Source organism: Eulemur rufifrons, chromosome 7, assembly GCF_041146395.1.
Source record: "Eulemur rufifrons isolate Redbay chromosome 7, OSU_ERuf_1, whole genome shotgun sequence".
NCBI lineage: Eukaryota > Metazoa > Chordata > Mammalia > Primates > Lemuridae > Eulemur > Eulemur rufifrons.
The window spans coordinates 176,497,303-176,506,579 of NC_090989.1; the positions used below are offsets into that span (position 1 = coordinate 176,497,303).

The 9,277-nt window shown below is 51.7% G+C and overlaps 2 non-coding genes across 2 annotated transcripts; both read left to right on the plus strand.

Annotated features, from left to right (window-relative positions):
* The first annotated feature begins 8,635 nt into the window (after positions 1 to 8,635).
* Positions 8,636 to 8,714, plus strand: LOC138389002 (small nucleolar RNA U2-19). The gene has a single exon (XR_011234448.1). It is a non-coding gene; the product is annotated as a small nucleolar RNA U2-19 (small nucleolar RNA).
* A 175-nt stretch (positions 8,715 to 8,889) lies between these two features.
* Positions 8,890 to 8,959, plus strand: LOC138389001 (small nucleolar RNA U2-30). Its single transcript, XR_011234447.1, has one exon. It is a non-coding gene; the product is annotated as a small nucleolar RNA U2-30 (small nucleolar RNA).
* The last annotated feature ends 318 nt before the right edge of the window (positions 8,960 to 9,277 follow it).

The following is a 9,277-nucleotide window of genomic DNA, read 5'->3' on the forward strand; positions in this document are numbered from 1 at the left end:
TGGAATATCCATCACCTCAAACATTTGTCTTTTCTTTGTGTTGAGGAAAATCTGGTAACTTTCAAGCCAAAAACCTGCCTTTCCCCACATCTTCAGACATTCACCTGGGTTTGGCTTGATCCTTCTGGATTCTTTGCAGGTGCCAGTCAGCCGCAGAAGGGACTCCCAGCTGAGCAGCACCTGGCTGTGCCTGGGAGTTGGGCCTCCAGGTTTTGCTCTGCACCTGGCAGGTTGGAGTTAATTCACTTCTGGCTTGCTAGTGAGTTCAATTGCGCAGAGAGAGTACAGGTCTCTGACTTCCAGCCAAGCTCCCCTGTTCCCCTCCCAAGGAGCCATGTCAGAAGATAGAAAATAATTAATCATTAAAACAAATGCTCAGGAACGTGACAAACAGCAAGCCCCGATCTCACAGCTGGGTGACATTTTGACATTTAAAACAGTTCCACAGCCTCCTTCTGGAGCTCATGATGATCTATCTGGTTCCCAAGTCATAGCTGGTGGCCCAGAGAACCCTCAGGCTGCCCTGCTGGCTGCAGACTCCATGTGCCCTGGGGTCCTGTGGATAACTCACTCTTTGTCATTTATCTGGCAGAAGTGGCATCCCACATAGTGCCTCATGCTAATGATGTCAGAGTCATGGGCCTGCCTCCCACCCACCCAACTACCAACCCACACACCTATCCTTCCATCTGTTCACCCATCCATCCATCTAGACACCACACTACTCACCCACCCATTCATCCATCCACCCATCCACCTACCCCTCCATCCATCCACCCACTCAGCCATCCCCTCTACCTATTCACCTATCCATCCATGTATATACCAACCTACCTATCCACCCATCTACTGATCCAACCATCCATCCATCCACCCACCTACCAACCCAACCCATCCATCATCTACCAGCCAACCCATCCTTTCATCCAGCCAGACAATACTTAATGAGCACCTGCTAGCCATTCATGTATTCATTAATTTATCCAGAAAAATAGTTATCAGTAGCTACTATGAATTCATTCACTCAACAAACCAGCATGTGCAGAGAACTTAATAATCTCATTCATTTATTCAGCAGTGAGCACCTACTGTTTATGTATTCACTTAATAGTGATTAGGCAGCAATCATTTACTTATTTATTCATTTAGTCAATGAACATTTGAGCAGCTGTTATTTAGTCAATCAGTCAGGAAGCTAGCATTTATTAAGCACTTACTAGTACCAGACCCTGTTCTAGGCACTTGGGATACTATGATGATGAGGACGAAAACTATGTTATTAAGCAACAATCTAAGCAAGAAGACAGACCCATCACCAGATAACTATTCTGCAAGGCTGTCAGTGCATTGATATGCAGTGTAGGGGAGCTCCAAGAAGGTGTACAAAATCCAGTCTGGAAGCTTTAGAGAAGGCTCCCTCACCTGTGACTCACCTGTAGGATTGAAATGCAAACCACCTGAAATCCCAGCTCTGTTTTCTAGCTCTGTGACTTGGGGTTGTGATTTTTCCATCTGAATATCAGTTTCCTCACCTATAAAGTGGGAATAACAACAGTGCTTACCATATAGAATTGTGAAGAGGTAAGGTACATGTGGTTAGTGATTAATAAGTGCTACCTCTTACTACTTACATGTAAAGCAAGAGTAGCAGTTAGCCAAGAGAGAAGTGGGAGGGACGGCAGTCCACACAGCAGAGGCCCAGAGTCCATAAATGCTTGAGTACAGGGCCAGGCGTGGGGGAAGTAAAAGCAATTTAGGGTTGCTACAAGAAGTGGTAAGAGAGGAAAAGCAAGGGAAGAACGGGGATGGGGGAAAAGATGGGCCACAGCCTCTAGGACAGCAGTTCTTAAAGCCTATTCCCTGGAATCACAGTGTCCGCACCTCGTGAGGAGTTGGATAGTTCGAAATGCAAATCCTGGGCCCAACCCCAGACCTAGAGGACTCAAAGCTCTGAGGCTGGGGCCCAGCGCTGGGTGTGTTGACAAGTCTGCAGACTGGTCTGGGGTGCTGGGAGTCATCCTATCCTGGGGGGAGGAAGATGGGAGGAGTGTTTGTTTGTCAACAGATCTGCTTTCACTCCCAAATCATAAAATACCTTTAGCTGCAAGGAGTTGGCTGGGGAAGCAAGTGGGCAGGGAGTGTGGGTAACTGAGAGCAAACCCATCTCTCTGGCTGGCAAAGCCATTTCCTGCCTGCTCCCTGTTGTGTGTGGGTGGGGGAGACACGGTGCCCAGGTGTGAAGAAGCCCTTGCCTTAGGGCCCCTTAGGGCCCCCTGCTGAAGGAGAGGGGCAGCTTCTGGCTCAGATCTGAGGGCACCAGGCCACAGAGCTGCCAGTTCTGGGGGTTCTGCTGCCCTCCCCGCCCACCACCCCCCACCCCGCCTGTCACATGCAGGGATGTCACAGAAAACAATGTGCCGTTGGCAGCGGCCTGGCGTCAGGCATCACAATGACTCTCATTTCCTAGGAAACAGGGAGTCGCACTTGTACCTTTGCTGGGAGCCTCCGCATTTGGAGCCATCATGTGACTCGGGGAGCTATTTTTAGCCTCCCCCAGCCCTGTGTTGTAGGAAGAATGATTTGATGAAAATACTAAACTCATTAAAAGCCTGGGGGATGGGGAGGGAAGGAGGAGCCGCCGGAGCAGGGAGGCTGCAGCCTCCAAGATTCCGGCCCAGGCTGAGCAGCGCAGAGGTGATGACAGCTGTCACCTGGCTTTCCGCGGGGTCTGTGCCCTGGGGAGGCGGGCAGTGAGGGCTGGTAGCTCTGCTACCCCTCACCGCTGGTCTGCTCTACGGGCCAGGCACCGTGCTCAACACTTGCCTACATCTGCCTCACGATACGGCTAGAAAATAAGAACTAACAGTCCACTTTGCAGAAGAGGAAACTGAGGCTCAGAGGAGTTAAAGAAGTTGCTCAAAGTCATTAGCTAGGAATTGAGGAATTCAGGGTTCAAACCCAAACCGTCTGGCCCAGAAGCTTGCCTCTGACTCATCCTGCCACAGGCAACCCCTTCTGTACCCACTAGCTGTTCAAAATGGGGACAGGGGTGACATCAGGGGTGTGCGACCCGAAGGGTCACACAGCCCCAACACTTGGAAGGACCCTGCGCTTGGTTTGATGCTCTGCCGTCATCATCTTGAAATTCTCAATCAGTTTTTCACAGGGTGCCCCGCATTTTCGTTTTGCACTGGGCCCAGCAAGCCACGCAGCCCGTCCTGCTGCAGAATTTTCCTGCCCTCTTTCCACGCTCCAATCTGCACACACAACCCATCTCTCCATTTTTCTTCCTCCTGTTCAGAATCAAGGAGGACTTTCCTTTTATTGTGTTCACGGTTAAGGTCCCGATTCTGGAGTCACCAGACTTGGGGTTCAATCCCCGCTCGGCCGCTTATTAGCTGTGCGCTCCCAGGAATGGCTTCATCTCACTGAGCCTCTGTTTCCGCACCGATAAAATGAAGATAATAGTAGTTCCTGCCTCATTTCATTGATTTTTTTTTTTTTTTTTTTTTGAAACAGGGTCTCACTCTGTCACCAGGACTAGAGTGCAGTGGCATTATCATAGCTCATGGCAACCTCAAACTTCTGGGCTCAAGCAATCCTCCTGCCTCAGCCTCCCAAGTAGCTGTGACTACGGTGCACACCACCATGCCCAGCTAATTTTTCTATTTTCTGTAGACACAGGATCTCGCTCTTGCTGAGGCTGGTGTTGAACCCCTGGCCTCAAGCAATCCATCCTCCCTCCTTGGCCTCCCAGAGTGCTGGGATTATAGGCGTGAGCCACCATGCCTGGCCGAAATACAATTTTTTTGTGGCAATCACTCAGCCCAGTGCCAGGTGCATGCTAGCTGCTCAACCGAGGTCAGTTGTTGTTAGTGTACGGAAAGACGGCTAACGCTTTGGGACTCTGCTCCTGGCATCTTGCACCACTGAGTACCTTTCATTCCCTGCCCACCTTTCCCTGGGAGTGTTAGCAGCATTTGCCACGGACCTCCTCTCCTCTGCAGCCTCACTCCCTCCATGCTCACTGCCTGGAGTCTCTGAAGAGGGCCCTCAACTGTGCCCCCAATGCCAAGACAGCTGAGTGGACCCCAACGTCTAGCCCAATAGCATGTGTGACTCCCAGGATCCTCAAAGGCTCAAATCCTCCAAGAACCACCCAGGGAAGTCCCAGGTTTGAGACTAATGTGGAGAGACATTCTATAGCTCCACTCTATCATTTACTGGATACATCTGTATCTATTGTCACGTTCACATAAGCCCCGTGACACTGTTATTAAGAATTGTCCCCATTTTACAGACACAGAGGAAGGAGGTTGGAGTCTTGTCCAAGGTCACATCCAGAAAGTGGCACAGCCAAGAGTAGCACCCAAGCCTAACGGCAAGTCCAGTGTGAATGTCAGGTCCCACGCTATGCTGGCCAGGCAGTGTGTCCCCTTAGCCCACAGAAATGGGTGACACCCACAACACTGTCCTCCAAAGACTCAGAGCCCAGCCTGGGGTTGCACAGAGGAGTGAGGTGGGCAAACAACAGGCCAGTGGCCTCTGGACACCTATACAGAGAATACCTCCCTGCTCCCTTAGTCAAAAGTGCTTTAAGTGGCCTCACGCAAACCAGCTTCTCCCAGCCCTGCCCAACAATTCCCCAGCCCACCCAACACTGCAGAGTCTCTGCTTGCTCTCCAGGGATGCATGGACTGGGGAGGGGACGCTGGAGAAGGTGCCAGCGGGGGAAGGTGCTCCAGAGCCCAGAGTTCCATGGAAATAGGGTGGGCCCTTCAGAGTATAGGGGAGGAGGGAGGGCTGCAGGCAGATTATTTTCAGCATCATATTTTGCCTTTGAAGAATGCCCAGAATCAGGGAGCCGTCAGCCCAGGGTGAGTCTGTTGGTGCTTGCCTACTCCCCAGCCCTTGCTCCCCCTGACACCCGGAGTCTTCTCAGGCAGGTACGTGCACTCGGTCTGCCCGGCACACGCTTGGCCATGGGGAGAACGGGGAGTCAGCGCCCCCAAGAGCAGCCCAAGGGAGACATGTGGGAGTTGGAGGTTAAACACCCAGCCTCCTCGTACCTCGGACAGGACATGCCAAGGCATGTTCCCTGGTGTCTCCCAGGGTCCCCAGTGGGACTGAGTCCCAGTTGCCACAGCAGTAACCTGCTTACTAACATACCTGCTTCCCTTCCCTCTCTCCTTTCCCCACACCCTACAAGTGACGCCTCGGGTCACCCACATAAACTCCTTGTCCTTGAGTCTCTGCCTCAGAGTCTGCTTCTGAGGGAATCCTGCCCCACCCAGAAAACACTCAATGGCTCATTCATTTGCTCGTTCATTCCCTCATTCATTTGTGCTATGGGTCCTCCTTGCATGTCTGCCGTTGTATGAACATAAAAAGTGAGTTTCCCTCCCTAGGAAATGAGAGGTGTCATCCGTCAGCAAACATTCACGGATCAATGGAACAACTCCATGTGCCAAGCCTCTGACTCTAGCTCGGGCTCAGGCGTCCGGGGCAGTGGATAGGAATAAAACAGACACCTTTACCGAGGGCGTCCCACGTGCCAGACCCTGCGCAAAGACCTCCACGTGCATTCTCTTCCCTCCTGCCCACGATGACCCAGTAAAGTCGCTATTATTAGCCTCCTTTTACAGGCAGGGAATTGAACCTTCAGGGAGGTGAAGTGTTTTTTCAAGGTGACGCAGCAGTTGGTAATGACAAAGCCAAGATCCCAAGCAAGGTCTCTGGGAATCTCGAGTCTGCTGAACCTTGACCCAACCACCAAGCTACACAACTGCTGGTTCTCCCCCGGGAACAGCAGCTGGTGCAGAGCCTGGAGGGAACAGGCTCCTCCCACCAGCCACGCAGCCACTGTCATCATTTCATCCCATGACTAGTCGTGGGCTCAGCCTCAGAGTCAATTCCCTTCCCTTTCCTTCCTCATTCTGTGACCTTGAGTAAGTAGTTCACCTCTCTGAACCTCAGACTCTTCATCTGTACAACAGGGCAGTGGTGAGTGTTACTTTTTTGTACTCTGGTTATGAACTGATGCCCCGTGACTACCAGAATCAGGAGTTAGACCCAATTTGTCAGACCCCAAACCCTGTGTCTAAAGATCCCCCTGCACAACACACACACACATTTACATACATATCCATTCAGTAGAAGTCGTTGGTAGAGGCAGTTTCCAGAAGTGTCTGGAAAACAGTGGGATGGACCCTGGATCCCTTTCCCTTGAAAACATTATTCCCAACCCACAAAAACCTCTTTAAGCCACTATGTGCCTAAAGGCTGGTTCAGAGGTCCAGACCTGCCTCACCCACCACCAGCTGGCCCCTCTTGCATGAGAAAAGACTGGCTGGGGCACAGAAGGTAGAATTCACAGGGCTGAGAACCCAGTAAGCCCAAGTTCAAGGGTCATCCGTGGGGGAGGGAGGGGTGCACAGAACTCCGGACAACAGTGACTAGTAATGGAAGGCTCTAGAAGCAAAGACAGTCTGACTCTGTCACTGTCTAGCTGGGCAACTTTGGGCAAGTCACCTCTCAATTTCTTCTTCTATGAAATGAGATAACAGCATCAGCAGCAGGGGGTTGTTACAGGGATTAAATGAAATGATGTGCGTAAAGGCCTCAGCTTACCTGGCTAAGCGGTAACTCCTGACACATAGGACAATAAAGGGTGTGGCAAAACGCATTTTCCAAAATACATGACTTTGACACTCCTCCCATTAAGAGGTGGAGTATGTGTTCTCTCCCCTGGAACCTGGGCAGGCTTGAGACTGTGGGTAAAGTGACACTATACGACTTCCAAGACTGGGTCATAAAAGACAGTGCAATTTCTGCCTGGTTCTCTTGGAACCCAGCCGCCATGCTGCAAGGAAGCCCAACTAGCCCCATGGAGAGATTCACATGAAGAAGATCCAAGGTCCCCAACCCACAGCCCCAGGTCGAGCTCCCAGCCGACAGCCAGACCTACATGCTAACCACACAAGTGAGCCATCTTGAAAGTGTGTTCCAACCCAGTGGAGCTGCCTCAGCTTTTGTCACATGGAAATGAGAAAGGCTCTCCCCACCATGCCCTGCTCAAACTACAGATTTATGAGTACAATATATGGTGTCATTTTAAGCTACTGAGCTTGGTGTGATTTGTTTGCAGTAGTAGATAACTGATCAGACAGGTTGAGATACTTGCCCAAGGTTGCACAGCCGGTCAGGGGAAACAAGCCTTGAACCACAGTCACCAACATCCTGGGGCAATTCTTCTCCCTTCCACAATCCTCCTTCAACAGATGAGGAAAGCAGGGCTCAGAGAAGTTAAGTAACACATTCAAGGTCATAGGGCAAGTGTTATGGGGTTTAACTGTGTCCTCCCCAAAAGATATGTTGAGCTCCTAACCCCTAGAACCTCAGAATGTGACCTCTCTTGGAGATGGGATCTTACAGAAGTAATCAGGTTAACATGAGATCTTTCAGGTGGGCCCTATTCCCATATGACTGGCATCCTTATGAAAAGGGAAGATGGACACAGAGACAGACATGCACAGAGGGAGGACAAGGGGAAGACGTGAGAACGCCATCTACAAGCCAAAGAACGCCTGAGCCGTCAGAAGCTGGGAGGGAGGCTCCCTCACAGCCTTCAGAAGGCACCAACCCTGCTGACCTTCATTTCTGACATCCAGCTTCCAAAATTGCAAGACAACACATTTCAGTTGTTTGAGCCAGCCAGTCTGTGGTAGCTTGTTACGGCAGCCCTAGGAAACTCACACAGCTAGTAAGTGGCATTGCAACCCACATGTACCCGAACTCCCAACAATTATGTTCTACTGCCTCTGCCCTGGGGCAGCCTGGGAAGGGTTCCTGGAGGAAGTGACATCTAAGTCCTGGAGGATGCATAGGAGTTAGCTAAGAGGAGATGGGAGGGGAGCATATTCTCTGCAGAGGGGGCAGCTTGGGGTGCCAGCAGGCCTGCTGTGGGGACTGAAGAAGCTGTAGGAGCTGGAATGACGTGTGTGGCCAGGGCATGGCTGGAGCAGTGCCCAGAGGCAGGATGAGGACAGTCTTTGTTCATCCAGCAGGCAGGCTGCTAGGATGTCATCCCAGGGCAGTGGGGAGCCATCTGCCTTTTTCTTCCGAGCCTTGTCACCCCAGCGGGATGCCTCTAAGAGCATTTCACACTGTGGCCTGGCCCTCCTCCTTGGAGCCTGCAAGGGAGAGAAATGGTGGGTTTGTGCTCAGCAGGAGAGGAACTGTCATTGTAAAGCCCCCTTGGGTCCGGGAATTAAGGGCTTCTGCTACCGACTTCCACCCTGCGGCCCTTCGAAAAGTGTCATCACTGCCAAGATGATTCCAAATAAAGAAAGGCCTTCACAGAGCTGCCTGGGGGCGGGGGATGCTGGAGAGTTGGGGGGAGGGGTTGCTGGGGGACCCTCCGGGGTTTGCGCACAGGAATCTCTCTCCTACAAGGTGGCCCCACGCTGGGGTGCTCTCACCTCCATCTCAGGAGGCACCGGGTAGAATCCTCTAATGGGAAGACTTTCTAGATTAAGACACACTCCTCCCACCTCCTGGGGAGCCCAGGGCCGGTAAAGACTTGTTATTAAGATTCCTGTTATCTAGTTCTCTGAGATCTGCTCTTACTGAAGTGAATCCATGATGAACACAGCCAAACCCGAGCGTCAGAATACATTCCAGTCTGCCTGACCGGGAGTTCTGCGGTTCTGAGCAGCAAGACTGTAAAGCCCCGTGAAACGATAAGGGCTGATGTCTGGGAGGCGTGTGAGTGTTCACGAAGAGGACAGTGGGTAGCGAGGACCTGCTGAGAGCGAATGGTTGGGTGGGGTGCGTATGTTTGTATTTGTGTGTGCACGTATGTGTGGCTATGAAAGGCTGATCACGTCCAAGCAATGATGGAAAGGTTTTACTCCTGACCTTCGTAACTAGGAAGGTTTCTATACTTGGCCTGAGCTCAGAATTTAAAAAAAGACAAAACAAAACAAACAAAACACAAATGTTTCCTGTTGTTTAGAGCAAGGCCCGCATGGTGTGGCGCTTTGGATGCCTTTCTCCTACCGCCTTCCCTACTCCCAAAAAAGACAGCTTCTGTGTGTCTCCCAAAGTCTTTCCTGACACTCCTTTCGGGTCCAAATTCCTCAGTCAAACCAGAGTCTCTGAAGTGTCCGTGGGGCCTCTCTGGGCTGAGGCTCCCCCCCCCCCACCTCCCCACCCCCCCGCCCCCCCCCCCCGCCTCTGCAGTGCCGCGTGCCTTGCTGATGGGCACTCAGCTCTT